Source organism: Eleutherodactylus coqui, chromosome 13 (assembly GCF_035609145.1).
Source record: "Eleutherodactylus coqui strain aEleCoq1 chromosome 13, aEleCoq1.hap1, whole genome shotgun sequence".
NCBI lineage: Eukaryota > Metazoa > Chordata > Amphibia > Anura > Eleutherodactylidae > Eleutherodactylus > Eleutherodactylus coqui.
Genome location: NC_089849.1, coordinates 43542629 through 43569242, shown reverse-complemented (window position 1 = coordinate 43569242; position 26614 = coordinate 43542629). Strand labels below are relative to the sequence as shown.

Genomic DNA, 26614 nt, shown 5'->3' with positions numbered 1-26614 from the left:
AAGTTGAAGGAGAGCTTTCTTGGAAAGGTAACCATATCGTTGGATGGCATTAGTAAAGCTGGCACTTGAAGGGGGCACCCGGATTTGAACCAGGGACCTCTCGATCTGCAGTCGAATGCTCTTCCACTGAGCTATACCCCCTTGGCTTATGATTGGGCTCACTGGTTCTTAAAAAGTAATGTTCTGAGGAAACCAATTTCTCAAAATTAAGGATGCTTGTTGAAATCCCTACCAATAAAGATTGCCAGTGAGAGAGTGGATGACTCTGCATGAGAAATAGGCTCAAGGGTAACAAGTTGAAGAAGAGCTTTCTTGGAAAGGTAACCATATCGTTGAATAGCATGAGTAAAGCTGGCACTTGAAGGGGGCACCCAGATGTGAAGCTATGCCCCCTTGGCTTATGATTGGGCTCACTGGTTCTTAAAAAGTAATGTTCTGAGGAAACCAATTTCTCAAAAGTAAGGATGCTTGTTGAAATCCCTACCAATGAAGATTGCCAGTGAGAGAGTGGATGACAAGTTCTGCATGAGAAAAATGCTCAAGGGTAACAAGTTGAAGGAGAGCTTTCTTGGAAAGGTAACCATATCGTTGGATGGCATTAGTAAAGCTGGCACTTGAAGGGGCCACCCGGATTTGAACCAGGGACCTCTCGATCTGCAGTCGAATGCTCTTCCACTGAGCTATACCCCCTTGGCTTATGATTGGGCTCACTGGTTCTTAAAAAGTAATGTTCTGAGGAAACCAATTTCCCCAAATTAAGGATGCTTGTTGAAATCCCTACCAATAAAGATTGCCAGTGAGAGAGTGGATGACTCTGCATGAGAAATAGGCTCAAGGGTAACAAGTTGAAGAAGAGCTTTCTTGGAAAGGTAACCATATCGTTGAATAGCATGAGTAAAGCTGGCACTTGAAGGGGGCACCCAGATTTGAAGCTATGCCCCCTTGGCTTATGATTGGGCTCACTGGTTCTTAAAAAGTAATGTTCTGAGGAAACCAATTTCTCAAAAGTAAGGATGCTTGTTGAAATCCCTACCAATGAAGATTGCCAGTGAGAGAGTGGATGACAAGTTCTGCATGAGAAAAATGCTCAAGGGTAACAAGTTGAAGGAGAGCTTTCTTGGAAAGGTAACCATATCGTTGGATGGCATTAGTAAAGCTGGCACTTGAAGGGGGCACCCGGATTTGAACCAGGGACCTCTCGATCTGCAGTCGAATGCTCTTCCACTGAGCTATACCCCCTTGGCTTATGATTGGGCTCACTGGTTCTTAAAAAGTAATGTTCTGAGGAAACCAATTTCTCAAAAGTAAGGATGCTTGTTGAAATCCCTACCAATAAAGATTGCCAGTGAGAGAGTGGATGACTCTGCATGAGAAATAGGCTCAAGGGTAACAAGTTGAAGAAGAGCTTTCTTGGAAAGGTAACCATATCGTTGAATAGCATGAGTAAAGCTGGCACTTGAAGGGGGCACCCAGATTTGAAGCTATGCCCCCTTGGCTTATGATTGGGCTCACTGGTTCTTAAAAAGTAATGTTCTGAGGAAACCAATTTCTCAAAAGTAAGGATGCTTGTTGAAATCCCTACCAATGAAGATTGCCAGTGAGAGAGTGGATGACAAGTTCTGCATGAGAAAAATGCTCAAGGGTAACAAGTTGAAGGAGAGCTTTCTTGGAAAGGTAACCATATCGTTGGATGGCATTAGTAAAGCTGGCACTTGAAGGGGGCACCCGGATTTGAACCAGGGACCTCTCGATCTGCAGTCGAATGCTCTTCCACTGAGCTATACCCCCTTGGCTTATGATTGGGCTCACTGGTTCTTAAAAAGTAATGTTCTGAGGAAACCAATTTCCCCAAATTAAGGATGCTTGTTGAAATCCCTACCAATAAAGATTGCCAGTGAGAGAGTGGATGACTCTGCATGAGAAATAGGCTCAAGGGTAACAAGTTGAAGAAGAGCTTTCTTGGAAAGGTAACCATATCGTTGAATAGCATGAGTAAAGCTGGCACTTGAAGGGGGCACCCAGATTTGAAGCTATGCCCCCTTGGCTTATGATTGGGCTCACTGGTTCTTAAAAAGTAATGTTCTGAGGAAACCAATTTCTCAAAAGTAAGGATGCTTGTTGAAATCCCTACCAATGAAGATTGCCAGTGAGAGAGTGGATGACAAGTTCTGCATGAGAAAAATGCTCAAGGGTAACAAGTTGAAGGAGAGCTTTCTTGGAAAGGTAACCATATCGTTGGATGGCATTAGTAAAGCTGGCACTTGAAGGGGGCACCCGGATTTGAACCAGGGACCTCTCGATCTGCAGTCGAATGCTCTTCCACTGAGCTATACCCCCTTGGCTTATGATTGGGCTCACTGGTTCTTAAAAAGTAATGTTCTGAGGAAACCAATTTCTCAAAAGTAAGGATGCTTGTTGAAATCCCTACCAATAAAGATTGCCAGTGAGAGAGTGGATGACTCTGCATGAGAAATAGGCTCAAGGGTAACAAGTTGAAGAAGAGCTTTCTTGGAAAGGTAACCATATCGTTGAATAGCATGAGTAAAGCTGGCACTTGAAGGGGGCACCCAGATTTGAAGCTATGCCCCCTTGGCTTATGATTGGGCTCACTGGTTCTTAAAAAGTAATGTTCTGAGGAAACCAATTTCTCAAAAGTAAGGATGCTTGTTGAAATCCCTACCAATGAAGATTGCCAGTGAGAGAGTGGATGACAAGTTCTGCATGAGAAAAATGCTCAAGGGTAACAAGTTGAAGGAGAGCTTTCTTGGAAAGGTAACCATATCGTTGGATGGCATTAGTAAAGCTGGCACTTGAAGGGGGCACCCGGATTTGAACCAGGGACCTCTCGATCTGCAGTCGAATGCTCTTCCACTGAGCTATACCCCCTTGGCTTATGATTGGGCTCACTGGTTCTTAAAAAGTAATGTTCTGAGGAAACCAATTTCTCAAAAGTAAGGATGCTTGTTGAAATCCCTACCAATAAAGATTGCCAGTGAGAGAGTGGATGACTCTGCATGAGAAATAGGCTCAAGGGTAACAAGTTGAAGAAGAGCTTTCTTGGAAAGGTAACCATATCGTTGAATAGCATGAGTAAAGCTGGCACTTGAAGGGGGCACCCAGATTTGAAGCTATGCCCCCTTGGCTTATGATTGGGCTCACTGGTTCTTAAAAAGTAATGTTCTGAGGAAACCAATTTCTCAAAAGTAAGGATGCTTGTTGAAATCCCTACCAATGAAGATTGCCAGTGAGAGAGTGGATGACAAGTTCTGCATGAGAAAAATGCTCAAGGGTAACAAGTTGAAGGAGAGCTTTCTTGGAAAGGTAACCATATCGTTGGATGGCATTAGTAAAGCTGGCACTTGAAGGGGGCACCCGGATTTGAACCAGGGACCTCTCGATCTGCAGTCGAATGCTCTTCCACTGAGCTATACCCCCTTGGCTTATGATTGGGCTCACTGGTTCTTAAAAAGTAATGTTCTGAGGAAACCAATTTCTCAAAAGTAAGGATGCTTGTTGAAATCCCTACCAATAAAGATTGCCAGTGAGAGAGTGGATGACTCTGCATGAGAAATAGGCTCAAGGGTAACAAGTTGAAGAAGAGCTTTCTTGGAAAGGTAACCATATCGTTGAATAGCATGAGTAAAGCTGGCACTTGAAGGGGGCACCCAGATTTGAAGCTATGCCCCCTTGGCTTATGATTGGGCTCACTGGTTCTTAAAAAGTAATGTTCTGAGGAAACCAATTTCTCAAAAGTAAGGATGCTTGTTGAAATCCCTACCAATGAAGATTGCCAGTGAGAGAGTGGATGACAAGTTCTGCATGAGAAAAATGCTCAAGGGTAACAAGTTGAAGGAGAGCTTTCTTGGAAAGGTAACCATATCGTTGGATGGCATTAGTAAAGCTGGCACTTGAAGGGGGCACCCGGATTTGAACCAGGGACCTCTCGATCTGCAGTCGAATGCTCTTCCACTGAGCTATACCCCCTTGGCTTATGATTGGGCTCACTGGTTCTTAAAAAGTAATGTTCTGAGGAAACCAATTTCCCCAAATTAAGGATGCTTGTTGAAATCCCTACCAATAAAGATTGCCAGTGAGAGAGTGGATGACTCTGCATGAGAAATAGGCTCAAGGGTAACAAGTTGAAGAAGAGCTTTCTTGGAAAGGTAACCATATCGTTGAATAGCATGAGTAAAGCTGGCACTTGAAGGGGGCACCCAGATTTGAAGCTATGCCCCCTTGGCTTATGATTGGGCTCACTGGTTCTTAAAAAGTAATGTTCTGAGGAAACCAATTTCTCAAAAGTAAGGATGCTTGTTGAAATCCCTACCAATGAAGATTGCCAGTGAGAGAGTGGATGACAAGTTCTGCATGAGAAAAATGCTCAAGGGTAACAAGTTGAAGGAGAGCTTTCTTGGAAAGGTAACCATATCGTTGGATGGCATTAGTAAAGCTGGCACTTGAAGGGGGCACCCGGATTTGAACCAGGGACCTCTCGATCTGCAGTCGAATGCTCTTCCACTGAGCTATACCCCCTTGGCTTATGATTGGGCTCACTGGTTCTTAAAAAGTAATGTTCTGAGGAAACCAATTTCTCAAAAGTAAGGATGCTTGTTGAAATCCCTACCAATAAAGATTGCCAGTGAGAGAGTGGATGACTCTGCATGAGAAATAGGCTCAAGGGTAACAAGTTGAAGAAGAGCTTTCTTGGAAAGGTAACCATATCGTTGAATAGCATGAGTAAAGCTGGCACTTGAAGGGGGCACCCAGATTTGAAGCTATGCCCCCTTGGCTTATGATTGGGCTCACTGGTTCTTAAAAAGTAATGTTCTGAGGAAACCAATTTCTCAAAAGTAAGGATGCTTGTTGAAATCCCTACCAATGAAGATTGCCAGTGAGAGAGTGGATGACAAGTTCTGCATGAGAAAAATGCTCAAGGGTAACAAGTTGAAGGAGAGCTTTCTTGGAAAGGTAACCATATCGTTGGATGGCATTAGTAAAGCTGGCACTTGAAGGGGGCACCCGGATTTGAACCAGGGACCTCTCGATCTGCAGTCGAATGCTCTTCCACTGAGCTATACCCCCTTGGCTTATGATTGGGCTCACTGGTTCTTAAAAAGTAATGTTCTGAGGAAACCAATTTCTCAAAAGTAAGGATGCTTGTTGAAATCCCTACCAATAAAGATTGCCAGTGAGAGAGTGGATGACTCTGCATGAGAAATAGGCTCAAGGGTAACAAGTTGAAGAAGAGCTTTCTTGGAAAGGTAACCATATCGTTGAATAGCATGAGTAAAGCTGGCACTTGAAGGGGGCACCCAGATTTGAAGCTATGCCCCCTTGGCTTATGATTGGGCTCACTGGTTCTTAAAAAGTAATGTTCTGAGGAAACCAATTTCTCAAAAGTAAGGATGCTTGTTGAAATCCCTACCAATGAAGATTGCCAGTGAGAGAGTGGATGACAAGTTCTGCATGAGAAAAATGCTCAAGGGTAACAAGTTGAAGGAGAGCTTTCTTGGAAAGGTAACCATATCGTTGGATGGCATTAGTAAAGCTGGCACTTGAAGGGGGCACCCGGATTTGAACCAGGGACCTCTCGATCTGCAGTCGAATGCTCTTCCACTGAGCTATACCCCCTTGGCTTATGATTGGGCTCACTGGTTCTTAAAAAGTAATGTTCTGAGGAAACCAATTTCTCAAAAGTAAGGATGCTTGTTGAAATCCCTACCAATAAAGATTGCCAGTGAGAGAGTGGATGACTCTGCATGAGAAATAGGCTCAAGGGTAACAAGTTGAAGAAGAGCTTTCTTGGAAAGGTAACCATATCGTTGAATAGCATGAGTAAAGCTGGCACTTGAAGGGGGCACCCAGATTTGAAGCTATGCCCCCTTGGCTTATGATTGGGCTCACTGGTTCTTAAAAAGTAATGTTCTGAGGAAACCAATTTCTCAAAAGTAAGGATGCTTGTTGAAATCCCTACCAATGAAGATTGCCAGTGAGAGAGTGGATGACAAGTTCTGCATGAGAAAAATGCTCAAGGGTAACAAGTTGAAGGAGAGCTTTCTTGGAAAGGTAACCATATCGTTGGATGGCATTAGTAAAGCTGGCACTTGAAGGGGGCACCCGGATTTGAACCAGGGACCTCTCGATCTGCAGTCGAATGCTCTTCCACTGAGTTATACCCCCTTGGCTTATGATTGGGCTCACTGGTTCTTAAAAAGTAATGTTCTGAGGAAACCAATTTCTCAAAAGTAAGGATGCTTGTTGAAATCCCTACCAATGAAGATTGCCAGTGAGAGTGTGGATGACAAGTTCTGCATGAGAAAAATGCTCAAGGGTAACAAGTTGAAGGAGAGCTTTCTTGGAAAGGTAACCATATCGTTGGATGGCATTAGTAAAGCTGGTACTTGAAGGGGGCACCCGGATTTGAACCAGGGACCTCTCGATCTGCAGTCGAATGCTCTTCCACTGAGCTATACCCCCTTGGCTTATGATTGGGCTCACTGGTTCTTAAAAAGTAATGTTCTGAGGAAACCAATTTCTCAAAATTAAGGATGCTTGTTGAAATCCCTACCAATAAAGATTGCCAGTGAGAGAGTGGATGACTCTGCATGAGAAATAGGCTCAAGGGTAACAAGTTGAAGAAGAGCTTTCTTGGAAAGGTAACCATATCGTTGAATAGCATGAGTAAAGCTGGCACTTGAAGGGGGCACCCAGATTTGAAGCTATGCCCCCTTGGCTTATGATTGGGCTCACTGGTTCTTAAAAAGTAATGTTCTGAGGAAACCAATTTCTCAAAAGTAAGGATGCTTGTTGAAATCCCTACCAATGAAGATTGCCAGTGAGAGAGTGGATGACAAGTTCTGCATGAGAAAAATGCTCAAGGGTAACAAGTTGAAGGAGAGCTTTCTTGGAAAGGTAACCATATCGTTGGATGGCATTAGTAAAGCTGGCACTTGAAGGGGGCACCCGGATTTGAACCAGGGACCTCTCGATCTGCAGTCGAATGCTCTTCCACTGAGCTATACCCCCTTGGCTTATGATTGGGCTCACTGGTTCTTAAAAAGTAATGTTCTGAGGAAACCAATTTCTCAAAAGTAAGGATGCTTGTTGAAATCCCTACCAATAAAGATTGCCAGTGAGAGAGTGGATGACTCTGCATGAGAAATAGGCTCAAGGGTAACAAGTTGAAGGAGAGCTTTCTTGGAAAGGTAACCATATCGTTGGATGGCATTAGTAAAGCTGGCACTTGAAGGGGGCACCCGGATTTGAACCAGAGACCTCTCGATCTGCAGTCGAATGCTCTTCCACTGAGCTATACCCCCTTGGCTTATGATTGGGCTCACTGGTTCTTAAAAAGTAATGTTCTGAGGAAACCAATTTCTCAAAAGTAAGGATGCTTGTTGAAATCCCTACCAATAAAGATTGCCAGTGAGAGAGTGGATGACTCTGCATGAGAAATAGGCTCAAGGGTAACAAGTTGAAGAAGAGCTTTCTTGGAAAGGTAACCATATCGTTGAATAGCATGAGTAAAGCTGGCACTTGAAGGGGGCACCCAGATTTGAAGCTATGCCCCCTTGGCTTATGATTGGGCTCACTGGTTCTTAAAAAGTAATGTTCTGAGGAAACCAATTTCTCAAAAGTAAGGATGCTTGTTGAAATCCCTACCAATGAAGATTGCCAGTGAGAGAGTGGATGACAAGTTCTGCATGAGAAAAATGCTCAAGGGTAACAAGTTGAAGGAGAGCTTTCTTGGAAAGGTAACCATATCGTTGGATGGCATTAGTAAAGCTGGCACTTGAAGGGGGCACCCGGATTTGAACCAGGGACCTCTCGATCTGCAGTCGAATGCTCTTCCACTGAGCTATACCCCCTTGGCTTATGATTGGGCTCACTGGTTCTTAAAAAGTAATGTTCTGAGGAAACCAATTTCTCAAAAGTAAGGATGCTTGTTGAAATCCCTACCAATAAAGATTGCCAGTGAGAGAGTGGATGACTCTGCATGAGAAATAGGCTCAAGGGTAACAAGTTGAAGAAGAGCTTTCTTGGAAAGGTAACCATATCGTTGAATAGCATGAGTAAAGCTGGCACTTGAAGGGGGCACCCAGATTTGAAGCTATGCCCCCTTGGCTTATGATTGGGCTCACTGGTTCTTAAAAAGTAATGTTCTGAGGAAACCAATTTCTCAAAAGTAAGGATGCTTGTTGAAATCCCTACCAATGAAGATTGCCAGTGAGAGAGTGGATGACAAGTTCTGCATGAGAAAAATGCTCAAGGGTAACAAGTTGAAGGAGAGCTTTCTTGGAAAGGTAACCATATCGTTGGATGGCATTAGTAAAGCTGGCACTTGAAGGGGGCACCCGGATTTGAACCAGGGACCTCTCGATCTGCAGTCGAATGCTCTTCCACTGAGCTATACCCCCTTGGCTTATGATTGGGCTCACTGGTTCTTAAAAAGTAATGTTCTGAGGAAACCAATTTCTCAAAAGTAAGGATGCTTGTTGAAATCCCTACCAATAAAGATTGCCAGTGAGAGAGTGGATGACTCTGCATGAGAAATAGGCTCAAGGGTAACAAGTTGAAGAAGAGCTTTCTTGGAAAGGTAACCATATCGTTGAATAGCATGAGTAAAGCTGGCACTTGAAGGGGGCACCCAGATTTGAAGCTATGCCCCCTTGGCTTATGATTGGGCTCACTGGTTCTTAAAAAGTAATGTTCTGAGGAAACCAATTTCTCAAAAGTAAGGATGCTTGTTGAAATCCCTACCAATGAAGATTGCCAGTGAGAGAGTGGATGACAAGTTCTGCATGAGAAAAATGCTCAAGGGTAACAAGTTGAAGGAGAGCTTTCTTGGAAAGGTAACCATATCGTTGGATGGCATTAGTAAAGCTGGCACTTGAAGGGGGCACCCGGATTTGAACCAGGGACCTCTCGATCTGCAGTCGAATGCTCTTCCACTGAGCTATACCCCCTTGGCTTATGATTGGGCTCACTGGTTCTTAAAAAGTAATGTTCTGAGGAAACCAATTTCTCAAAAGTAAGGATGCTTGTTGAAATCCCTACCAATAAAGATTGCCAGTGAGAGAGTGGATGACTCTGCATGAGAAATAGGCTCAAGGGTAACAAGTTGAAGAAGAGCTTTCTTGGAAAGGTAACCATATCGTTGAATAGCATGAGTAAAGCTGGCACTTGAAGGGGGCACCCAGATTTGAAGCTATGCCCCCTTGGCTTATGATTGGGCTCACTGGTTCTTAAAAAGTAATGTTCTGAGGAAACCAATTTCTCAAAAGTAAGGATGCTTGTTGAAATCCCTACCAATGAAGATTGCCAGTGAGAGAGTGGATGACAAGTTCTGCATGAGAAAAATGCTCAAGGGTAACAAGTTGAAGGAGAGCTTTCTTGGAAAGGTAACCATATCGTTGGATGGCATTAGTAAAGCTGGCACTTGAAGGGGGCACCCGGATTTGAACCAGGGACCTCTCGATCTGCAGTCGAATGCTCTTCCACTGAGTTATACCCCCTTGGCTTATGATTGGGCTCACTGGTTCTTAAAAAGTAATGTTCTGAGGAAACCAATTTCTCAAAAGTAAGGATGCTTGTTGAAATCCCTACCAATGAAGATTGCCAGTGAGAGTGTGGATGACAAGTTCTGCATGAGAAAAATGCTCAAGGGTAACAAGTTGAAGGAGAGCTTTCTTGGAAAGGTAACCATATCGTTGGATGGCATTAGTAAAGCTGGTACTTGAAGGGGGCACCCGGATTTGAACCAGGGACCTCTCGATCTGCAGTCGAATGCTCTTCCACTGAGCTATACCCCCTTGGCTTATGATTGGGCTCACTGGTTCTTAAAAAGTAATGTTCTGAGGAAACCAATTTCTCAAAAGTAAGGATGCTTGTTGAAATCCCTACCAATAAAGATTGCCAGTGAGAGAGTGGATGACTCTGCATGAGAAATAGGCTCAAGGGTAACAAGTTGAAGAAGAGCTTTCTTGGAAAGGTAACCATATCGTTGAATAGCATGAGTAAAGCTGGCACTTGAAGGGGGCACCCAGATTTGAAGCTATGCCCCCTTGGCTTATGATTGGGCTCACTGGTTCTTAAAAAGTAATGTTCTGAGGAAACCAATTTCTCAAAAGTAAGGATGCTTGTTGAAATCCCTACCAATGAAGATTGCCAGTGAGAGAGTGGATGACAAGTTCTGCATGAGAAAAATGCTCAAGGGTAACAAGTTGAAGGAGAGCTTTCTTGGAAAGGTAACCATATCGTTGGATGGCATTAGTAAAGCTGGCACTTGAAGGGGGCACCCGGATTTGAACCAGGGACCTCTCGATCTGCAGTCGAATGCTCTTCCACTGAGCTATACCCCCTTGGCTTATGATTGGGCTCACTGGTTCTTAAAAAGTAATGTTCTGAGGAAACCAATTTCTCAAAAGTAAGGATGCTTGTTGAAATCCCTACCAATGAAGATTGCCAGTGAGAGAGTGGATGACAAGTTCTGCATGAGAAAAATGCTCAAGGGTAACAAGTTGAAGGAGAGCTTTCTTGGAAAGGTAACCATATCGTTGGATGGCATTAGTAAAGCTGGCACTTGAAGGGGGCACCCGGATTTGAACCAGGGACCTCTCGATCTGCAGTCGAATGCTCTTCCACTGAGTTATACCCCCTTGGCTTATGATTGGGCTCACTGGTTCTTAAAAAGTAATGTTCTGAGGAAACCAATTTCTCAAAAGTAAGGATGCTTGTTGAAATCCCTACCAATGAAGATTGCCAGTGAGAGTGTGGATGACAAGTTCTGCATGAGAAAAATGCTCAAGGGTAACAAGTTGAAGGAGAGCTTTCTTGGAAAGGTAACCATATCGTTGGATGGCATTAGTAAAGCTGGTACTTGAAGGGGGCACCCGGATTTGAACCAGGGACCTCTCGATCTGCAGTCGAATGCTCTTCCACTGAGCTATACCCCCTTGGCTTATGATTGGGCTCACTGGTTCTTAAAAAGTAATGTTCTGAGGAAACCAATTTCTCAAAAGTAAGGATGCTTGTTGAAATCCCTACCAATAAAGATTGCCAGTGAGAGAGTGGATGACTCTGCATGAGAAATAGGCTCAAGGGTAACAAGTTGAAGAAGAGCTTTCTTGGAAAGGTAACCATATCGTTGAATAGCATGAGTAAAGCTGGCACTTGAAGGGGGCACCCAGATTTGAAGCTATGCCCCCTTGGCTTATGATTGGGCTCACTGGTTCTTAAAAAGTAATGTTCTGAGGAAACCAATTTCTCAAAAGTAAGGATGCTTGTTGAAATCCCTACCAATGAAGATTGCCAGTGAGAGAGTGGATGACAAGTTCTGCATGAGAAAAATGCTCAAGGGTAACAAGTTGAAGGAGAGCTTTCTTGGAAAGGTAACCATATCGTTGGATGGCATTAGTAAAGCTGGCACTTGAAGGGGGCACCCGGATTTGAACCAGGGACCTCTCGATCTGCAGTCGAATGCTCTTCCACTGAGCTATACCCCCTTGGCTTATGATTGGGCTCACTGGTTCTTAAAAAGTAATGTTCTGAGGAAACCAATTTCTCAAAAGTAAGGATGCTTGTTGAAATCCCTACCAATAAAGATTGCCAGTGAGAGAGTGGATGACTCTGCATGAGAAATAGGCTCAAGGGTAACAAGTTGAAGAAGAGCTTTCTTGGAAAGGTAACCATATCGTTGAATAGCATGAGTAAAGCTGGCACTTGAAGGGGGCACCCAGATTTGAAGCTATGCCCCCTTGGCTTATGATTGGGCTCACTGGTTCTTAAAAAGTAATGTTCTGAGGAAACCAATTTCTCAAAAGTAAGGATGCTTGTTGAAATCCCTACCAATGAAGATTGCCAGTGAGAGAGTGGATGACAAGTTCTGCATGAGAAAAATGCTCAAGGGTAACAAGTTGAAGGAGAGCTTTCTTGGAAAGGTAACCATATCGTTGGATGGCATTAGTAAAGCTGGCACTTGAAGGGGGCACCCGGATTTGAACCAGGGACCTCTCGATCTGCAGTCGAATGCTCTTCCACTGAGTTATACCCCCTTGGCTTATGATTGGGCTCACTGGTTCTTAAAAAGTAATGTTCTGAGGAAACCAATTTCTCAAAAGTAAGGATGCTTGTTGAAATCCCTACCAATGAAGATTGCCAGTGAGAGTGTGGATGACAAGTTCTGCATGAGAAAAATGCTCAAGGGTAACAAGTTGAAGGAGAGCTTTCTTGGAAAGGTAACCATATCGTTGGATGGCATTAGTAAAGCTGGTACTTGAAGGGGGCACCCGGATTTGAACCAGGGACCTCTCGATCTGCAGTCGAATGCTCTTCCACTGAGCTATACCCCCTTGGCTTATGATTGGGCTCACTGGTTCTTAAAAAGTAATGTTCTGAGGAAACCAATTTCTCAAAAGTAAGGATGCTTGTTGAAATCCCTACCAATAAAGATTGCCAGTGAGAGAGTGGATGACTCTGCATGAGAAATAGGCTCAAGGGTAACAAGTTGAAGAAGAGCTTTCTTGGAAAGGTAACCATATCGTTGAATAGCATGAGTAAAGCTGGCACTTGAAGGGGGCACCCAGATTTGAAGCTATGCCCCCTTGGCTTATGATTGGGCTCACTGGTTCTTAAAAAGTAATGTTCTGAGGAAACCAATTTCTCAAAAGTAAGGATGCTTGTTGAAATCCCTACCAATGAAGATTGCCAGTGAGAGAGTGGATGACAAGTTCTGCATGAGAAAAATGCTCAAGGGTAACAAGTTGAAGGAGAGCTTTCTTGGAAAGGTAACCATATCGTTGGATGGCATTAGTAAAGCTGGCACTTGAAGGGGGCACCCGGATTTGAACCAGGGACCTCTCGATCTGCAGTCGAATGCTCTTCCACTGAGCTATACCCCCTTGGCTTATGATTGGGCTCACTGGTTCTTAAAAAGTAATGTTCTGAGGAAACCAATTTCTCAAAAGTAAGGATGCTTGTTGAAATCCCTACCAATAAAGATTGCCAGTGAGAGAGTGGATGACTCTGCATGAGAAATAGGCTCAAGGGTAACAAGTTGAAGAAGAGCTTTCTTGGAAAGGTAACCATATCGTTGAATAGCATGAGTAAAGCTGGCACTTGAAGGGGGCACCCAGATTTGAAGCTATGCCCCCTTGGCTTATGATTGGGCTCACTGGTTCTTAAAAAGTAATGTTCTGAGGAAACCAATTTCTCAAAAGTAAGGATGCTTGTTGAAATCCCTACCAATGAAGATTGCCAGTGAGAGAGTGGATGACAAGTTCTGCATGAGAAAAATGCTCAAGGGTAACAAGTTGAAGGAGAGCTTTCTTGGAAAGGTAACCATATCGTTGGATGGCATTAGTAAAGCTGGCACTTGAAGGGGGCACCCGGATTTGAACCAGGGACCTCTCGATCTGCAGTCGAATGCTCTTCCACTGAGCTATACCCCCTTGGCTTATGATTGGGCTCACTGGTTCTTAAAAAGTAATGTTCTGAGGAAACCAATTTCTCAAAAGTAAGGATGCTTGTTGAAATCCCTACCAATAAAGATTGCCAGTGAGAGAGTGGATGACTCTGCATGAGAAATAGGCTCAAGGGTAACAAGTTGAAGAAGAGCTTTCTTGGAAAGGTAACCATATCGTTGAATAGCATGAGTAAAGCTGGCACTTGAAGGGGGCACCCAGATTTGAAGCTATGCCCCCTTGGCTTATGATTGGGCTCACTGGTTCTTAAAAAGTAATGTTCTGAGGAAACCAATTTCTCAAAAGTAAGGATGCTTGTTGAAATCCCTACCAATGAAGATTGCCAGTGAGAGAGTGGATGACAAGTTCTGCATGAGAAAAATGCTCAAGGGTAACAAGTTGAAGGAGAGCTTTCTTGGAAAGGTAACCATATCGTTGGATGGCATTAGTAAAGCTGGCACTTGAAGGGGGCACCCGGATTTGAACCAGGGACCTCTCGATCTGCAGTCGAATGCTCTTCCACTGAGCTATACCCCCTTGGCTTATGATTGGGCTCACTGGTTCTTAAAAAGTAATGTTCTGAGGAAACCAATTTCTCAAAATTAAGGATGCTTGTTGAAATCCCTACCAATAAAGATTGCCAGTGAGAGAGTGGATGACTCTGCATGAGAAATAGGCTCAAGGGTAACAAGTTGAAGAAGAGCTTTCTTGGAAAGGTAACCATATCGTTGAATAGCATGAGTAAAGCTGGCACTTGAAGGGGGCACCCAGATTTGAAGCTATGCCCCCTTGGCTTATGATTGGGCTCACTGGTTCTTAAAAAGTAATGTTCTGAGGAAACCAATTTCTCAAAAGTAAGGATGCTTGTTGAAATCCCTACCAATGAAGATTGCCAGTGAGAGAGTGGATGACAAGTTCTGCATGAGAAAAATGCTCAAGGGTAACAAGTTGAAGGAGAGCTTTCTTGGAAAGGTAACCATATCGTTGGATGGCATTAGTAAAGCTGGCACTTGAAGGGGGCACCCGGATTTGAACCAGGGACCTCTCGATCTGCAGTCGAATGCTCTTCCACTGAGCTATACCCCCTTGGCTTATGATTGGGCTCACTGGTTCTTAAAAAGTAATGTTCTGAGGAAACCAATTTCTCAAAAGTAAGGATGCTTGTTGAAATCCCTACCAATAAAGATTGCCAGTGAGAGAGTGGATGACTCTGCATGAGAAATAGGCTCAAGGGTAACAAGTTGAAGAAGAGCTTTCTTGGAAAGGTAACCATATCGTTGAATAGCATGAGTAAAGCTGGCACTTGAAGGGGGCACCCAGATTTGAAGCTATGCCCCCTTGGCTTATGATTGGGCTCACTGGTTCTTAAAAAGTAATGTTCTGAGGAAACCAATTTCTCAAAAGTAAGAATGCTTGTTGAAATCCCTACCAATGAAGATTGCCAGTGAGAGAGTGGATGACAAGTTCTGCATGAGAAAAATGCTCAAGGGTAACAAGTTGAAGGAGAGCTTTCTTGGAAAGGTAACCATATCGTTGGATGGCATTAGTAAAGCTGGCACTTGAAGGGGGCACCTGGATTTGAACCAGGGACCTCTCGATCTGCAGTCGAATGCTCTTCCACTGAGCTATACCCCCTTGGCTTATGATTGGGCTCACTGGTTCTTAAAAAGTAATGTTCTGAGGAAACCAATTTCTCAAAAGTAAGGATGCTTGTTGAAATCCCTACCAATAAAGATTGCCAGTGAGAGAGTGGATGACTCTGCATGAGAAATAGGCTCAAGGGTAACAAGTTGAAGAAGAGCTTTCTTGGAAAGGTAACCATATCGTTGAATAGCATGAGTAAAGCTGGCACTTGAAGGGGGCACCCAGATTTGAAGCTTTGCCGCTTGGCTTATGATTGGGCTCACTGGTTCTTAAAAAGTAATGTTCTGAGGAAACCAATTTCTCAAAAGTAAGGATGCTTGTTGAAATCCCTACCAATGAAGATTGCCAGTGAGAGAGTGGATGACAAGTTCTGCATGAGAAAAATGCTCAAGGGTAACAAGTTGAAGGAGAGCTTTCTTGGAAAGGTAACCATATCGTTGGATGGCATTAGTAAAGCTGGCACTTGAAGGGGGCACCCGGATTTGAACCAGGGACCTCTCGATCTGCAGTCGAATGCTCTTCCACTGAGCTATACCCCCTTGGCTTATGATTGGGCTCACTGGTTCTTAAAAAGTAATGTTCTGAGGAAACCAATTTCTCAAAATTAAGGATGCTTGTTGAAATCCCTACCAATAAAGATTGCCAGTGAGAGAGTGGATGACTCTGCATGAGAAATAGGCTCAAGGGTAACAAGTTGAAGAAGAGCTTTCTTGGAAAGGTAACCATATCGTTGAATAGCATGAGTAAAGCTGGCACTTGAAGGGGGCACCCAGATTTGAAGCTATGCCCCCTTGGCTTATGATTGGGCTCACTGGTTCTTAAAAAGTAATGTTCTGAGGAAACCAATTTCTCAAAAGTAAGGATGCTTGTTGAAATCCCTACCAATGAAGATTGCCAGTGAGAGAGTGGATGACAAGTTCTGCATGAGAAAAATGCTCAAGGGTAACAAGTTGAAGGAGAGCTTTCTTGGAAAGGTAACCATATCGTTGGATGGCATTAGTAAAGCTGGCACTTGAAGGGGGCACCCGGATTTGAACCAGGGACCTCTCGATCTGCAGTCGAATGCTCTTCCACTGAGCTATACCCCCTTGGCTTATGATTGGGCTCACTGGTTCTTAAAAAGTAATGTTCTGAGGAAACCAATTTCTCAAAAGTAAGGATGCTTGTTGAAATCCCTACCAATAAAGATTGCCAGTGAGAGAGTGGATGACTCTGCATGAGAAATAGGCTCAAGGGTAACAAGTTGAAGAAGAGCTTTCTTGGAAAGGTAACCATATCGTTGAATAGCATGAGTAAAGCTGGCACTTGAAGGGGGCACCCAGATTTGAAGCTATGCCCCCTTGGCTTATGATTGGGCTCACTGGTTCTTAAAAAGTAATGTTCTGAGGAAACCAATTTCTCAAAAGTAAGGATGCTTGTTGAAATCCCTACCAATGAAGATTGCCAGTGAGAGAGTGGATGACAAGTTCTGCATGAGAAAAATGCTCAAGGGTAACAAGTTGAAGGAGAGCTTTCTTGGAAAGGTAACCATATCGTTGGATGGCATTAGTAAAGCTGGCACTTGAAGGGGGCACCCGGATTTGAACCAGGGACCTCTCGATCTGCAGTCGAATGCTCTTCCACTGAGCTATACCCCCTTGGCTTATGATTGGGCTCACTGGTTCTTAAAAAGTAATGTTCTGAGGAAACCAATTTCTCAAAATTAAGGATGCTTGTTGAAATCCCTACCAATAAAGATTGCCAGTGAGAGAGTGGATGACTCTGCATGAGAAATAGGCTCAAGGGTAACAAGTTGAAGAAGAGCTTTCTTGGAAAGGTAACCATATCGTTGAATAGCATGAGTAAAGCTGGCACTTGAAGGGGGCACCCAGATTTGAAGCTATGCCCCCTTGGCTTATGATTGGGCTCACTGGTTCTTAAAAAGTAATGTTCTGAGGAAACCAATTTCTCAAAAGTAAGGATGCTTGTTGAAATCCCTACCAATGAAGATTGCCAGTGAGAGAGTGGATGACAAGTTCTGCATGAGAAAAATGCTCAAGGGTAACAAGTTGAAGGAGAGCTTTCTTGGAAAGGTAACCATATCGTTGGATGGCATTAGTAAAGCTGGCACTTGAAGGGGGCACCCGGATTTGAACCAGGGACCTCTCGATCTGCAGTCGAATGCTCTTCCACTGAGCTATACCCCCTTGGCTTATGATTGGGCTCACTGGTTCTTAAAAAGTAATGTTCTGAGGAAACCAATTTCTCAAAATTAAGGATGCTTGTTGAAATCCCTACCAATAAAGATTGCCAGTGAGAGAGTGGATGACTCTGCATGAGAAATAGGCTCAAGGGTAACAAGTTGAAGAAGAGCTTTCTTGGAAAGGTAACCATATCGTTGAATAGCATGAGTAAAGCTGGCACTTGAAGGGGGCACCCAGATTTGAAGCTATGCCCCCTTGGCTTATGATTGGGCTCACTGGTTCTTAAAAAGTAATGTTCTGAGGAAACCAATTTCTCAAAAGTAAGGATGCTTGTTGAAATCCCTACCAATGAAGATTGCCAGTGAGAGAGTGGATGACAAGTTCTGCATGAGAAAAATGCTCAAGGGTAACAAGTTGAAGGAGAGCTTTCTTGGAAAGGTAACCATATCGTTGGATGGCATTAGTAAAGCTGGCACTTGAAGGGCGCACCCGGATTTGAACCAGGGACCTCTCGATCTGCAGTCGAATGCTCTTCCACTGAGCTATACCCCCTTGGCTTATGATTGGGCTCACTGGTTCTTAAAAAGTAATGTTCTGAGGAAACCAATTTCTCAAAAGTAAGGATGCTTGTTGAAATCCCTACCAATAAAGATTGCCAGTGAGAGAGTGGATGACTCTGCATGAGAAATAGGCTCAAGGGTAACAAGTTGAAGAAGAGCTTTCTTGGAAAGGTAACCATATCGTTGAATAGCATGAGTAAAGCTGGCACTTGAAGGGGGCACCCAGATTTGAAGCTATGCCCCCTTGGCTTATGATTGGGCTCACTGGTTCTTAAAAAGTAATGTTCTGAGGAAACCAATTTCTCAAAAGTAAGAATGCTTGTTGAAATCCCTACCAATGAAGATTGCCAGTGAGAGAGTGGATGACAAGTTCTGCATGAGAAAAATGCTCAAGGGTAACAAGTTGAAGGAGAGCTTTCTTGGAAAGGTAACCATATCGTTGGATGGCATTAGTAAAGCTGGCACTTGAAGGGGGCACCTGGATTTGAACCAGGGACCTCTCGATCTGCAGTCGAATGCTCTTCCACTGAGCTATACCCCCTTGGCTTATGATTGGGCTCACTGGTTCTTAAAAAGTAATGTTCTGAGGAAACCAATTTCTCAAAAGTAAGGATGCTTGTTGAAATCCCTACCAATAAAGATTGCCAGTGAGAGAGTGGATGACTCTGCATGAGAAATAGGCTCAAGGGTAACAAGTTGAAGAAGAGCTTTCTTGGAAAGGTAACCATATCGTTGAATAGCATGAGTAAAGCTGGCACTTGAAGGGGGCACCCAGATTTGAAGCTTTGCCGCTTGGCTTATGATTGGGCTCACTGGTTCTTAAAAAGTAATGTTCTGAGGAAACCAATTTCTCAAAAGTAAGGATGCTTGTTGAAATCCCTACCAATGAAGATTGCCAGTGAGAGAGTGGATGACAAGTTCTGCATGAGAAAAATGCTCAAGGGTAACAAGTTGAAGGAGAGCTTTCTTGGAAAGGTAACCATATCGTTGGATGGCATTAGTAAAGCTGGCACTTGAAGGGGGCACCCGGATTTGAACCAGGGACCTCTCGATCTGCAGTCGAATGCTCTTCCACTGAGCTATACCCCCTTGGCTTATGATTGGGCTCACTGGTTCTTAAAAAGTAATGTTCTGAGGAAACCAATTTCTCAAAATTAAGGATGCTTGTTGAAATCCCTACCAATAAAGATTGCCAGTGAGAGAGTGGATGACTCTGCATGAGAAATAGGCTCAAGGGTAACAAGTTGAAGAAGAGCTTTCTTGGAAAGGTAACCATATCGTTGAATAGCATGAGTAAAGCTGGCACTTGAAGGGGGCACCCAGATTTGAAGCTATGCCCCCTTGGCTTATGATTGGGCTCACTGGTTCTTAAAAAGTAATGTTCTGAGGAAACCAATTTCTCAAAAGTAAGGATGCTTGTTGAAATCCCTACCAATGAAGATTGCCAGTGAGAGAGTGGATGACAAGTTCTGCATGAGAAAAATGCTCAAGGGTAACAAGTTGAAGGAGAGCTTTCTTGGAAAGGTAACCATATCGTTGGATGGCATTAGTAAAGCTGGCACTTGAAGGGCGCACCCGGATTTGAACCAGGGACCTCTCGATCTGCAGTCGAATGCTCTTCCACTGAGCTATACCCCCTTGGCTTATGATTGGGCTCACTGGTTCTTAAAAAGTAATGTTCTGAGGAAACCAATTTCTCAAAAGTAAGGATGCTTGTTGAAATCCCTACCAATAAAGATTGCCAGTGAGAGAGTGGATGACTCTGCATGAGAAATAGGCTCAAGGGTAACAAGTTGAAGAAGAGCTTTCTTGGAAAGGTAACCATATCGTTGAATAGCATGAGTAAAGCTGGCACTTGAAGGGGGCACCCAGATTTGAAGCTATGCCCCCTTGGCTTATGATTGGGCTCACTGGTTCTTAAAAAGTAATGTTCTGAGGAAACCAATTTCTCAAAAGTAAGAATGCTTGTTGAAATCCCTACCAATGAAGATTGCCAGTGAGAGAGTGGATGACAAGTTCTGCATGAGAAAAATGCTCAAGGGTAACAAGTTGAAGGAGAGCTTTCTTGGAAAGGTAACCATATCGTTGGATGGCATTAGTAAAGCTGGCACTTGAAGGGGGCACCTGGATTTGAACCAGGGACCTCTCGATCTGCAGTCGAATGCTCTTCCACTGAGCTATACCCCCTTGGCTTATGATTGGGCTCACTGGTTCTTAAAAAGTAATGTTCTGAGGAAACCAATTTCTCAAAAGTAAGGATGCTTGTTGAAATCCCTACCAATAAAGATTGCCAGTGAGAGAGTGGATGACTCTGCATGAGAAATAGGCTCAAGGGTAACAAGTTGAAGAAGAGCTTTCTTGGAAAGGTAACCATATCGTTGAATAGCATGAGTAAAGCTGGCACTTGAAGGGGGCACCCAGATTTGAAGCTTTGCCGCTTGGCTTATGATTGGGCTCACTGGTTCTTAAAAAGTAATGTTCTGAGGAAACCAATTTCTCAAAAGTAAGGATGCTTGTTGAAATCCCTACCAATGAAGATTGCCAGTGAGAGAGTGGATGACAAGTTCTGCATGAGAAAAATGCTCAAGGGTAACAAGTTGAAGGAGAGCTTTCTTGGAAAGGTAACCATATCGTTGGATGGCATTAGTAAAGCTGGCACTTGAAGGGGGCACCCGGATTTGAACCAGGGACCTCTCGATCTGCAGTCGAATGCTCTTCCACTGAGCTATACCCCCTTGGCTTATGATTGGGCTCACTGGTTCTTAAAAAGTAATGTTCTGAGGAAACCAATTTCTCAAAATTAAGGATGCTTGTTGAAATCCCTACCAATAAAGATTGCCAGTGAGAGAGTGGATGACTCTGCATGAGAAATAGGCTCAAGGGTAACAAGTTGAAGAAGAGCTTTCTTGGAAAGGTAACCATATCGTTGAATAGCATGAGTAAAGCTGGCACTTGAAGGGGGCACCCAGATTTGAAGCTATGCCCCCTTGGCTTATGATTGGGCTCACTGGTTCTTAAAAAGTAATGTTCTGAGGAAACCAATTTCTCAAAAGTAAGGATGCTTGTTGAAATCCCTACCAATGAAGATTGCCAGTGAGAGAGTGGATGACAAGTTCTGCATGAGAAAAATGCTCAAGGGTAACAAGTTGAAGGATAGCTTTCTTGGAAAGGTAACCATATCGTTGGATGGCATTAGTAAAGCTGGCACTTGAAGGGGGCACCCGGATTTGAACCAGGGACCTCTCGATCTGCAGTCGAATGCTCTTCCACTGAGTTATACCCCCTTGGCTTATGATTGGGCTCACTGGTTCTTAAAAAGTAATGTTCTGAGGAAACCAATTTCTCAAAAGTAAGGATGCTTGTTGAAATCCCTACCAATGAAGATTGCCAGTGAGAGTGTGGATGACAAGTTCTGCATGAGAAAAATGCTCAAGGGTAACAAGTTGAAGGAGAGCTTTCTTGGAAAGGTAACCATATCGTTGGATGGCATTAGTAAAGCTGGTACTTGAAGGGGGCACCCGGATTTGAACCAGGGACCTCTCGATCTGCAGTCGAATGCTCTTCCACTGAGCTATACCCCCTTGGCTTATGATTGGGCTCACTGGTTCTTAAAAAGTAATGTTCTGAGGAAACCAATTTCTCAAAAGTAAGGATGCTTGTTGAAATCCCTACCAATAAAGATTGCCAGTGAGAGAGTGGATGACTCTGCATGAGAAATAGGCTCAAGGGTAACAAGTTGAAGAAGAGCTTTCTTGGAAAGGTAACCATATCGTTGAATAGCATGAGTAAAGCTGGCACTTGAAGGGGGCACCCAGATTTGAAGCTATGCCCCCTTGGCTTATGATTGGGCTCACTGGTTCTTAAAAAGTAATGTTCTGAGGAAACCAATTTCTCAAAAGTAAGGATGCTTGTTGAAATCCCTACCAATGAAGATTGCCAGTGAGAGAGTGGATGACAAGTTCTGCATGAGAAAAATGCTCAAGGGTAACAAGTTGAAGGAGAGCTTTCTTGGAAAGGTAACCATATCGTTGGATGGCATTAGTAAAGCTGGCACTTGAAGGGGGCACCCGGATTTGAACCAGGGACCTCTCGATCTGCAGTCGAATGCTCTTCCACTGAGCTATACCCCCTTGGCTTATGATTGGGCTCACTGGTTCTTAAAAAGTAATGTTCTGAGGAAACCAATTTCTCAAAAGTAAGGATGCTTGTTGAAATCCCTACCAATAAAGATTGCCAGTGAGAGAGTGGATGACTCTGCATGAGAAATAGGCTCAAGGGTAACAAGTTGAAGAAGAGCTTTCTTGGAAAGGTAACCATATCGTTGAATAGCATGAGTAAAGCTGGCACTTGAAGGGGGCACCCAGATTTGAAGCTATGCCCCCTTGGCTTATGATTGGGCTCACTGGTTCTTAAAAAGTAATGTTCTGAGGAAACCAATTTCTCAAAAGTAAGGATGCTTGTTGAAATCCCTACCAATGAAGATTGCCAGTGAGAGAGTGGATGACAAGTTCTGCATGAGAAAAATGCTCAAGGGTAACAAGTTGAAGGAGAGCTTTCTTGGAAAGGTAACCATATCGTTGGATGGCATTAGTAAAGCTGGCACTTGAAGGGGGCACCCGGATTTGAACCAGGGACCTCTCGATCTGCAGTCGAATGCTCTTCCACTGAGCTATACCCCCTTGGCTTATGATTGGGCTCACTGGTTCTTAAAAAGTAATGTTCTGAGGAAACCAATTTCTCAAAATTAAGGATGCTTGTTGAAATCCCTACCAATAAAGATTGCCAGTGAGAGAGTGGATGACTCTGCATGAGAAATAGGCTCAAGGGTAACAAGTTGAAGAAGAGCTTTCTTGGAAAGGTAACCATATCGTTGAATAGCATGAGTAAAGCTGGCACTTGAAGGGGGCACCCAGATTTGAAGCTATGCCCCCTTGGCTTATGATTGGGCTCACTGGTTCTTAAAAAGTAATGTTCTGAGGAAACCAATTTCTCAAAAGTAAGGATGCTTGTTGAAATCCCTACCAATGAAGATTGCCAGTGAGAGAGTGGATGACAAGTTCTGCATGAGAAAAATGCTCAAGGGTAACAAGTTGAAGGAGAGCTTTCTTGGAAAGGTAACCATATCGTTGGATGGCATTAGTAAAGCTGGCACTTGAAGGGGGCACCCGGATTTGAACCAGGGACCTCTCGATCTGCAGTCGAATGCTCTTCCACTGAGCTATACCCCCTTGGCTTATGATTGGGCTCACTGGTTCTTAAAAAGTAATGTTCTGAGGAAACCAATTTCTCAAAAGTAAGGATGCTTGTTGAAATCCCTACCAATAAAGATTGCCAGTGAGAGAGTGGATGACTCTGCATGAGAAATAGGCTCAAGGGTAACAAGTTGAAGAAGAGCTTTCTTGGAAAGGTAACCATATCGTTGAATAGCATGAGTAAAGCTGGCACTTGAAGGGGGCACCCAGATTTGAAGCTATGCCCCCTTGGCTTATGATTGGGCTCACTGGTTCTTAAAAAGTAATGTTCTGAGGAAACCAATTTCTCAAAAGTAAGAATGCTTGTTGAAATCCCTACCAATGAAGATTGCCAGTGAGAGAGTGGATGACAAGTTCTGCATGAGAAAAATGCTCAAGGGTAACAAGTTGAAGGAGAGCTTTCTTGGAAAGGTAACCATATCGTTGGATGGCATTAGTAAAGCTGGCACTTGAAGGGGGCACCTGGATTTGAACCAGGGACCTCTCGATCTGCAGTCGAATGCTCTTCCACTGAGCTATACCCCCTTGGCTTATGATTGGGCTCACTGGTTCTTAAAAAGTAATGTTCTGAGGAAACCAATTTCTCAAAAGTAAGGATGCTTGTTGAAATCCCTACCAATAAAGATTGCCAGTGAGAGAGTGGATGACTCTGCATGAGAAATAGGCTCAAGGGTAACAAGTTGAAGAAGAGCTTTCTTGGAAAGGTAACCATATCGTTGAATAGCATGAGTAAAGCTGGCACTTGAAGGGGGCACCCAGATTTGAAGCTTTGCCGCTTGGCTTATGATTGGGCTCACTGGTTCTTAAAAAGTAATGTTCTGAGGAAACCAATTTCTCAAAAGTAAGGATGCTTGTTGAAATCCCTACCAATGAAGATTGCCAGTGAGAGAGTGGATGACAAGTTCTGCATGAGAAAAATGCTCAAGGGTAACAAGTTGAAGGAGAGCTTTCTTGGAAAGGTAACCATATCGTTGGATGGCATTAGTAAAGCTGGCACTTGAAGGGGGCACCCGGATTTGAACCAGGGACCTCTCGATCTGCAGTCGAATGCTCTTCCACTGAGCTATACCCCCTTGGCTTATGATTGGGCTCACTGGTTCTTAAAAAGTAATGTTCTGAGGAAACCAATTTCTCAAAATTAAGGATGCTTGTTGAAATCCCTACCAATAAAGATTGCCAGTGAGAGAGTGGATGACTCTGCATGAGAAATAGGCTCAAGGGTAACAAGTTGAAGAAGAGCTTTCTTGGAAAGGTAACCATATCGTTGAATAGCATGAGTAAAGCTGGCACTTGAAGGGGGCACCCAGATTTGAAGCTATGCCCCCTTGGCTTATGATTGGGCTCACTGGTTCTTAAAAAGTAATGTTCTGAGGAAACCAATTTCTCAAAAGTAAGGATGCTTGTTGAAATCCCTACCAATGAAGATTGCCAGTGAGAGAGTGGATGACAAGTTCTGCATGAGAAAAATGCTCAAGGGTAACAAGTTGAAGGAGAGCTTTCTTGGAAAGGTAACCATATCGTTGGATGGCATTAGTAAAGCTGGCACTTGAAGGGGGCACCCGGATTTGAACCAGGGACCTCTCGATCTGCAGTCGAATGCTCTTCCACTGAGCTATACCCCCTTGGCTTATGATTGGGCTCACTGGTTCTTAAAAAGTAATGTTCTGAGGAAACCAATTTCTCAAAATTAAGGATGCTTGTTGAAATCCCTACCAATAAAGATTGCCAGTGAGAGAGTGGATGACTCTGCATGAGAAATAGGCTCAAGGGTAACAAGTTGAAGAAGAGCTTTCTTGGAAAGGTAACCATATCGTTGAATAGCATGAGTAAAGCTGGCACTTGAAGGGGGCACCCAGATTTGAAGCTATGCCCCCTTGGCTTATGATTGGGCTCACTGGTTCTTAAAAAGTAATGTTCTGAGGAAACCAATTTCTCAAAAGTAAGGATGCTTGTTGAAATCCCTACCAATGAAGATTGCCAGTGAGAGAGTGGATGACAAGTTCTGCATGAGAAAAATGCTCAAGGGTAACAAGTTGAAGGAGAGCTTTCTTGGAAAGGTAACCATATCGTTGGATGGCATTAGTAAAGCTGGCACTTGAAGGGCGCACCCGGATTTGAACCAGGGACCTCTCGATCTGCAGTCGAATGCTCTTCCACTGAGCTATACCCCCTTGGCTTATGATTGGGCTCACTGGTTCTTAAAAAGTAATGTTCTGAGGAAACCAATTTCTCAAAAGTAAGGATGCTTGTTGAAATCCCTACCAATAAAGATTGCCAGTGAGAGAGTGGATGACTCTGCATGAGAAATAGGCTCAAGGGTAACAAGTTGAAGAAGAGCTTTCTTGGAAAGGTAACCATATCGTTGAATAGCATGAGTAAAGCTGGCACTTGAAGGGGGCACCCAGATTTGAAGCTATGCCCCCTTGGCTTATGATTGGGCTCACTGGTTCTTAAAAAGTAATGTTCTGAGGAAACCAATTTCTCAAAAGTAAGAATGCTTGTTGAAATCCCTACCAATGAAGATTGCCAGTGAGAGAGTGGATGACAAGTTCTGCATGAGAAAAATGCTCAAGGGTAACAAGTTGAAGGAGAGCTTTCTTGGAAAGGTAACCATATCGTTGGATGGCATTAGTAAAGCTGGCACTTGAAGGGGGCACCTGGATTTGAACCAGGGACCTCTCGATCTGCAGTCGAATGCTCTTCCACTGAGCTATACCCCCTTGGCTTATGATTGGGCTCACTGGTTCTTAAAAAGTAATGTTCTGAGGAAACCAATTTCTCAAAAGTAAGGATGCTTGTTGAAATCCCTACCAATAAAGATTGCCAGTGAGAGAGTGGATGACTCTGCATGAGAAATAGGCTCAAGGGTAACAAGTTGAAGAAGAGCTTTCTTGGAAAGGTAACCATATCGTTGAATAGCATGAGTAAAGCTGGCACTTGAAGGGGGCACCCAGATTTGAAGCTTTGCCGCTTGGCTTATGATTGGGCTCACTGGTTCTTAAAAAGTAATGTTCTGAGGAAACCAATTTCTCAAAAGTAAGGATGCTTGTTGAAATCCCTACCAATGAAGATTGCCAGTGAGAGAGTGGATGACAAGTTCTGCATGAGAAAAATGCTCAAGGGTAACAAGTTGAAGGAGAGCTTTCTTGGAAAGGTAACCATATCGTTGGATGGCATTAGTAAAGCTGGCACTTGAAGGGGGCACCCGGATTTGAACCAGGGACCTCTCGATCTGCAGTCGAATGCTCTTCCACTGAGCTATACCCCCTTGGCTTATGATTGGGCTCACTGGTTCTTAAAAAGTAATGTTCTGAGGAAACCAATTTCTCAAAATTAAGGATGCTTGTTGAAATCCCTACCAATAAAGATTGCCAGTGAGAGAGTGGATGACTCTGCATGAGAAATAGGCTCAAGGGTAACAAGTTGAAGAAGAGCTTTCTTGGAAAGGTAACCATATCGTTGAATAGCATGAGTAAAGCTGGCACTTGAAGGGGGCACCCAGATTTGAAGCTATG

The 26614-nt window shown here is 43.7% G+C and overlaps 42 non-coding genes across 42 annotated transcripts; all 42 read right to left on the bottom strand.

The window, feature by feature from the left end:
• Positions 1 to 69: 69 nt before the first annotated feature.
• On the bottom strand, positions 70 to 141 carry TRNAC-GCA (transfer RNA cysteine (anticodon GCA)). Its single transcript has one exon. It is a non-coding gene; the product is annotated as a tRNA-Cys (tRNA).
• A 1026-nt stretch (positions 142 to 1167) lies between these two features.
• On the bottom strand, positions 1168 to 1239 carry TRNAC-GCA (transfer RNA cysteine (anticodon GCA)). Its single transcript has one exon. It is a non-coding gene; the product is annotated as a tRNA-Cys (tRNA).
• A 477-nt stretch (positions 1240 to 1716) lies between these two features.
• TRNAC-GCA (transfer RNA cysteine (anticodon GCA)) lies at positions 1717 to 1788 on the bottom strand. The gene has a single exon. It is a non-coding gene; the product is annotated as a tRNA-Cys (tRNA).
• A 477-nt stretch (positions 1789 to 2265) lies between these two features.
• TRNAC-GCA (transfer RNA cysteine (anticodon GCA)) lies at positions 2266 to 2337 on the bottom strand. Its single transcript has one exon. It is a non-coding gene; the product is annotated as a tRNA-Cys (tRNA).
• Positions 2338 to 2814: 477 nt separating this feature from the next.
• TRNAC-GCA (transfer RNA cysteine (anticodon GCA)) lies at positions 2815 to 2886 on the bottom strand. Its single transcript has one exon. It is a non-coding gene; the product is annotated as a tRNA-Cys (tRNA).
• A 477-nt stretch (positions 2887 to 3363) lies between these two features.
• Positions 3364 to 3435, bottom strand: TRNAC-GCA (transfer RNA cysteine (anticodon GCA)). The gene has a single exon. It is a non-coding gene; the product is annotated as a tRNA-Cys (tRNA).
• Positions 3436 to 3912: 477 nt separating this feature from the next.
• Positions 3913 to 3984, bottom strand: TRNAC-GCA (transfer RNA cysteine (anticodon GCA)). Its single transcript has one exon. It is a non-coding gene; the product is annotated as a tRNA-Cys (tRNA).
• Positions 3985 to 4461: 477 nt separating this feature from the next.
• On the bottom strand, positions 4462 to 4533 carry TRNAC-GCA (transfer RNA cysteine (anticodon GCA)). The gene has a single exon. It is a non-coding gene; the product is annotated as a tRNA-Cys (tRNA).
• Positions 4534 to 5010: 477 nt separating this feature from the next.
• Positions 5011 to 5082, bottom strand: TRNAC-GCA (transfer RNA cysteine (anticodon GCA)). The gene has a single exon. It is a non-coding gene; the product is annotated as a tRNA-Cys (tRNA).
• A 477-nt stretch (positions 5083 to 5559) lies between these two features.
• On the bottom strand, positions 5560 to 5631 carry TRNAC-GCA (transfer RNA cysteine (anticodon GCA)). The gene has a single exon. It is a non-coding gene; the product is annotated as a tRNA-Cys (tRNA).
• A 774-nt stretch (positions 5632 to 6405) lies between these two features.
• Positions 6406 to 6477, bottom strand: TRNAC-GCA (transfer RNA cysteine (anticodon GCA)). Its single transcript has one exon. It is a non-coding gene; the product is annotated as a tRNA-Cys (tRNA).
• A 477-nt stretch (positions 6478 to 6954) lies between these two features.
• TRNAC-GCA (transfer RNA cysteine (anticodon GCA)) lies at positions 6955 to 7026 on the bottom strand. Its single transcript has one exon. It is a non-coding gene; the product is annotated as a tRNA-Cys (tRNA).
• A 770-nt stretch (positions 7027 to 7796) lies between these two features.
• Positions 7797 to 7868, bottom strand: TRNAC-GCA (transfer RNA cysteine (anticodon GCA)). The gene has a single exon. It is a non-coding gene; the product is annotated as a tRNA-Cys (tRNA).
• Positions 7869 to 8345: 477 nt separating this feature from the next.
• On the bottom strand, positions 8346 to 8417 carry TRNAC-GCA (transfer RNA cysteine (anticodon GCA)). The gene has a single exon. It is a non-coding gene; the product is annotated as a tRNA-Cys (tRNA).
• A 477-nt stretch (positions 8418 to 8894) lies between these two features.
• On the bottom strand, positions 8895 to 8966 carry TRNAC-GCA (transfer RNA cysteine (anticodon GCA)). Its single transcript has one exon. It is a non-coding gene; the product is annotated as a tRNA-Cys (tRNA).
• A 774-nt stretch (positions 8967 to 9740) lies between these two features.
• Positions 9741 to 9812, bottom strand: TRNAC-GCA (transfer RNA cysteine (anticodon GCA)). Its single transcript has one exon. It is a non-coding gene; the product is annotated as a tRNA-Cys (tRNA).
• A 477-nt stretch (positions 9813 to 10289) lies between these two features.
• TRNAC-GCA (transfer RNA cysteine (anticodon GCA)) lies at positions 10290 to 10361 on the bottom strand. The gene has a single exon. It is a non-coding gene; the product is annotated as a tRNA-Cys (tRNA).
• A 522-nt stretch (positions 10362 to 10883) lies between these two features.
• TRNAC-GCA (transfer RNA cysteine (anticodon GCA)) lies at positions 10884 to 10955 on the bottom strand. Its single transcript has one exon. It is a non-coding gene; the product is annotated as a tRNA-Cys (tRNA).
• A 477-nt stretch (positions 10956 to 11432) lies between these two features.
• Positions 11433 to 11504, bottom strand: TRNAC-GCA (transfer RNA cysteine (anticodon GCA)). Its single transcript has one exon. It is a non-coding gene; the product is annotated as a tRNA-Cys (tRNA).
• A 774-nt stretch (positions 11505 to 12278) lies between these two features.
• TRNAC-GCA (transfer RNA cysteine (anticodon GCA)) lies at positions 12279 to 12350 on the bottom strand. Its single transcript has one exon. It is a non-coding gene; the product is annotated as a tRNA-Cys (tRNA).
• Positions 12351 to 12827: 477 nt separating this feature from the next.
• Positions 12828 to 12899, bottom strand: TRNAC-GCA (transfer RNA cysteine (anticodon GCA)). The gene has a single exon. It is a non-coding gene; the product is annotated as a tRNA-Cys (tRNA).
• A 477-nt stretch (positions 12900 to 13376) lies between these two features.
• Positions 13377 to 13448, bottom strand: TRNAC-GCA (transfer RNA cysteine (anticodon GCA)). Its single transcript has one exon. It is a non-coding gene; the product is annotated as a tRNA-Cys (tRNA).
• A 477-nt stretch (positions 13449 to 13925) lies between these two features.
• TRNAC-GCA (transfer RNA cysteine (anticodon GCA)) lies at positions 13926 to 13997 on the bottom strand. The gene has a single exon. It is a non-coding gene; the product is annotated as a tRNA-Cys (tRNA).
• Positions 13998 to 14474: 477 nt separating this feature from the next.
• TRNAC-GCA (transfer RNA cysteine (anticodon GCA)) lies at positions 14475 to 14546 on the bottom strand. The gene has a single exon. It is a non-coding gene; the product is annotated as a tRNA-Cys (tRNA).
• A 477-nt stretch (positions 14547 to 15023) lies between these two features.
• TRNAC-GCA (transfer RNA cysteine (anticodon GCA)) lies at positions 15024 to 15095 on the bottom strand. The gene has a single exon. It is a non-coding gene; the product is annotated as a tRNA-Cys (tRNA).
• Positions 15096 to 15571: 476 nt separating this feature from the next.
• On the bottom strand, positions 15572 to 15643 carry TRNAC-GCA (transfer RNA cysteine (anticodon GCA)). Its single transcript has one exon. It is a non-coding gene; the product is annotated as a tRNA-Cys (tRNA).
• Positions 15644 to 16120: 477 nt separating this feature from the next.
• On the bottom strand, positions 16121 to 16192 carry TRNAC-GCA (transfer RNA cysteine (anticodon GCA)). The gene has a single exon. It is a non-coding gene; the product is annotated as a tRNA-Cys (tRNA).
• A 477-nt stretch (positions 16193 to 16669) lies between these two features.
• TRNAC-GCA (transfer RNA cysteine (anticodon GCA)) lies at positions 16670 to 16741 on the bottom strand. The gene has a single exon. It is a non-coding gene; the product is annotated as a tRNA-Cys (tRNA).
• Positions 16742 to 17218: 477 nt separating this feature from the next.
• On the bottom strand, positions 17219 to 17290 carry TRNAC-GCA (transfer RNA cysteine (anticodon GCA)). Its single transcript has one exon. It is a non-coding gene; the product is annotated as a tRNA-Cys (tRNA).
• A 1026-nt stretch (positions 17291 to 18316) lies between these two features.
• Positions 18317 to 18388, bottom strand: TRNAC-GCA (transfer RNA cysteine (anticodon GCA)). Its single transcript has one exon. It is a non-coding gene; the product is annotated as a tRNA-Cys (tRNA).
• Positions 18389 to 18864: 476 nt separating this feature from the next.
• Positions 18865 to 18936, bottom strand: TRNAC-GCA (transfer RNA cysteine (anticodon GCA)). The gene has a single exon. It is a non-coding gene; the product is annotated as a tRNA-Cys (tRNA).
• Positions 18937 to 19962: 1026 nt separating this feature from the next.
• Positions 19963 to 20034, bottom strand: TRNAC-GCA (transfer RNA cysteine (anticodon GCA)). Its single transcript has one exon. It is a non-coding gene; the product is annotated as a tRNA-Cys (tRNA).
• Positions 20035 to 20510: 476 nt separating this feature from the next.
• On the bottom strand, positions 20511 to 20582 carry TRNAC-GCA (transfer RNA cysteine (anticodon GCA)). Its single transcript has one exon. It is a non-coding gene; the product is annotated as a tRNA-Cys (tRNA).
• A 774-nt stretch (positions 20583 to 21356) lies between these two features.
• Positions 21357 to 21428, bottom strand: TRNAC-GCA (transfer RNA cysteine (anticodon GCA)). Its single transcript has one exon. It is a non-coding gene; the product is annotated as a tRNA-Cys (tRNA).
• Positions 21429 to 21905: 477 nt separating this feature from the next.
• Positions 21906 to 21977, bottom strand: TRNAC-GCA (transfer RNA cysteine (anticodon GCA)). The gene has a single exon. It is a non-coding gene; the product is annotated as a tRNA-Cys (tRNA).
• Positions 21978 to 22454: 477 nt separating this feature from the next.
• Positions 22455 to 22526, bottom strand: TRNAC-GCA (transfer RNA cysteine (anticodon GCA)). The gene has a single exon. It is a non-coding gene; the product is annotated as a tRNA-Cys (tRNA).
• Positions 22527 to 23003: 477 nt separating this feature from the next.
• Positions 23004 to 23075, bottom strand: TRNAC-GCA (transfer RNA cysteine (anticodon GCA)). Its single transcript has one exon. It is a non-coding gene; the product is annotated as a tRNA-Cys (tRNA).
• A 477-nt stretch (positions 23076 to 23552) lies between these two features.
• TRNAC-GCA (transfer RNA cysteine (anticodon GCA)) lies at positions 23553 to 23624 on the bottom strand. The gene has a single exon. It is a non-coding gene; the product is annotated as a tRNA-Cys (tRNA).
• A 476-nt stretch (positions 23625 to 24100) lies between these two features.
• Positions 24101 to 24172, bottom strand: TRNAC-GCA (transfer RNA cysteine (anticodon GCA)). The gene has a single exon. It is a non-coding gene; the product is annotated as a tRNA-Cys (tRNA).
• A 477-nt stretch (positions 24173 to 24649) lies between these two features.
• TRNAC-GCA (transfer RNA cysteine (anticodon GCA)) lies at positions 24650 to 24721 on the bottom strand. The gene has a single exon. It is a non-coding gene; the product is annotated as a tRNA-Cys (tRNA).
• A 1026-nt stretch (positions 24722 to 25747) lies between these two features.
• Positions 25748 to 25819, bottom strand: TRNAC-GCA (transfer RNA cysteine (anticodon GCA)). Its single transcript has one exon. It is a non-coding gene; the product is annotated as a tRNA-Cys (tRNA).
• Positions 25820 to 26295: 476 nt separating this feature from the next.
• TRNAC-GCA (transfer RNA cysteine (anticodon GCA)) lies at positions 26296 to 26367 on the bottom strand. The gene has a single exon. It is a non-coding gene; the product is annotated as a tRNA-Cys (tRNA).
• Positions 26368 to 26614: the final 247 nt, after the last annotated feature.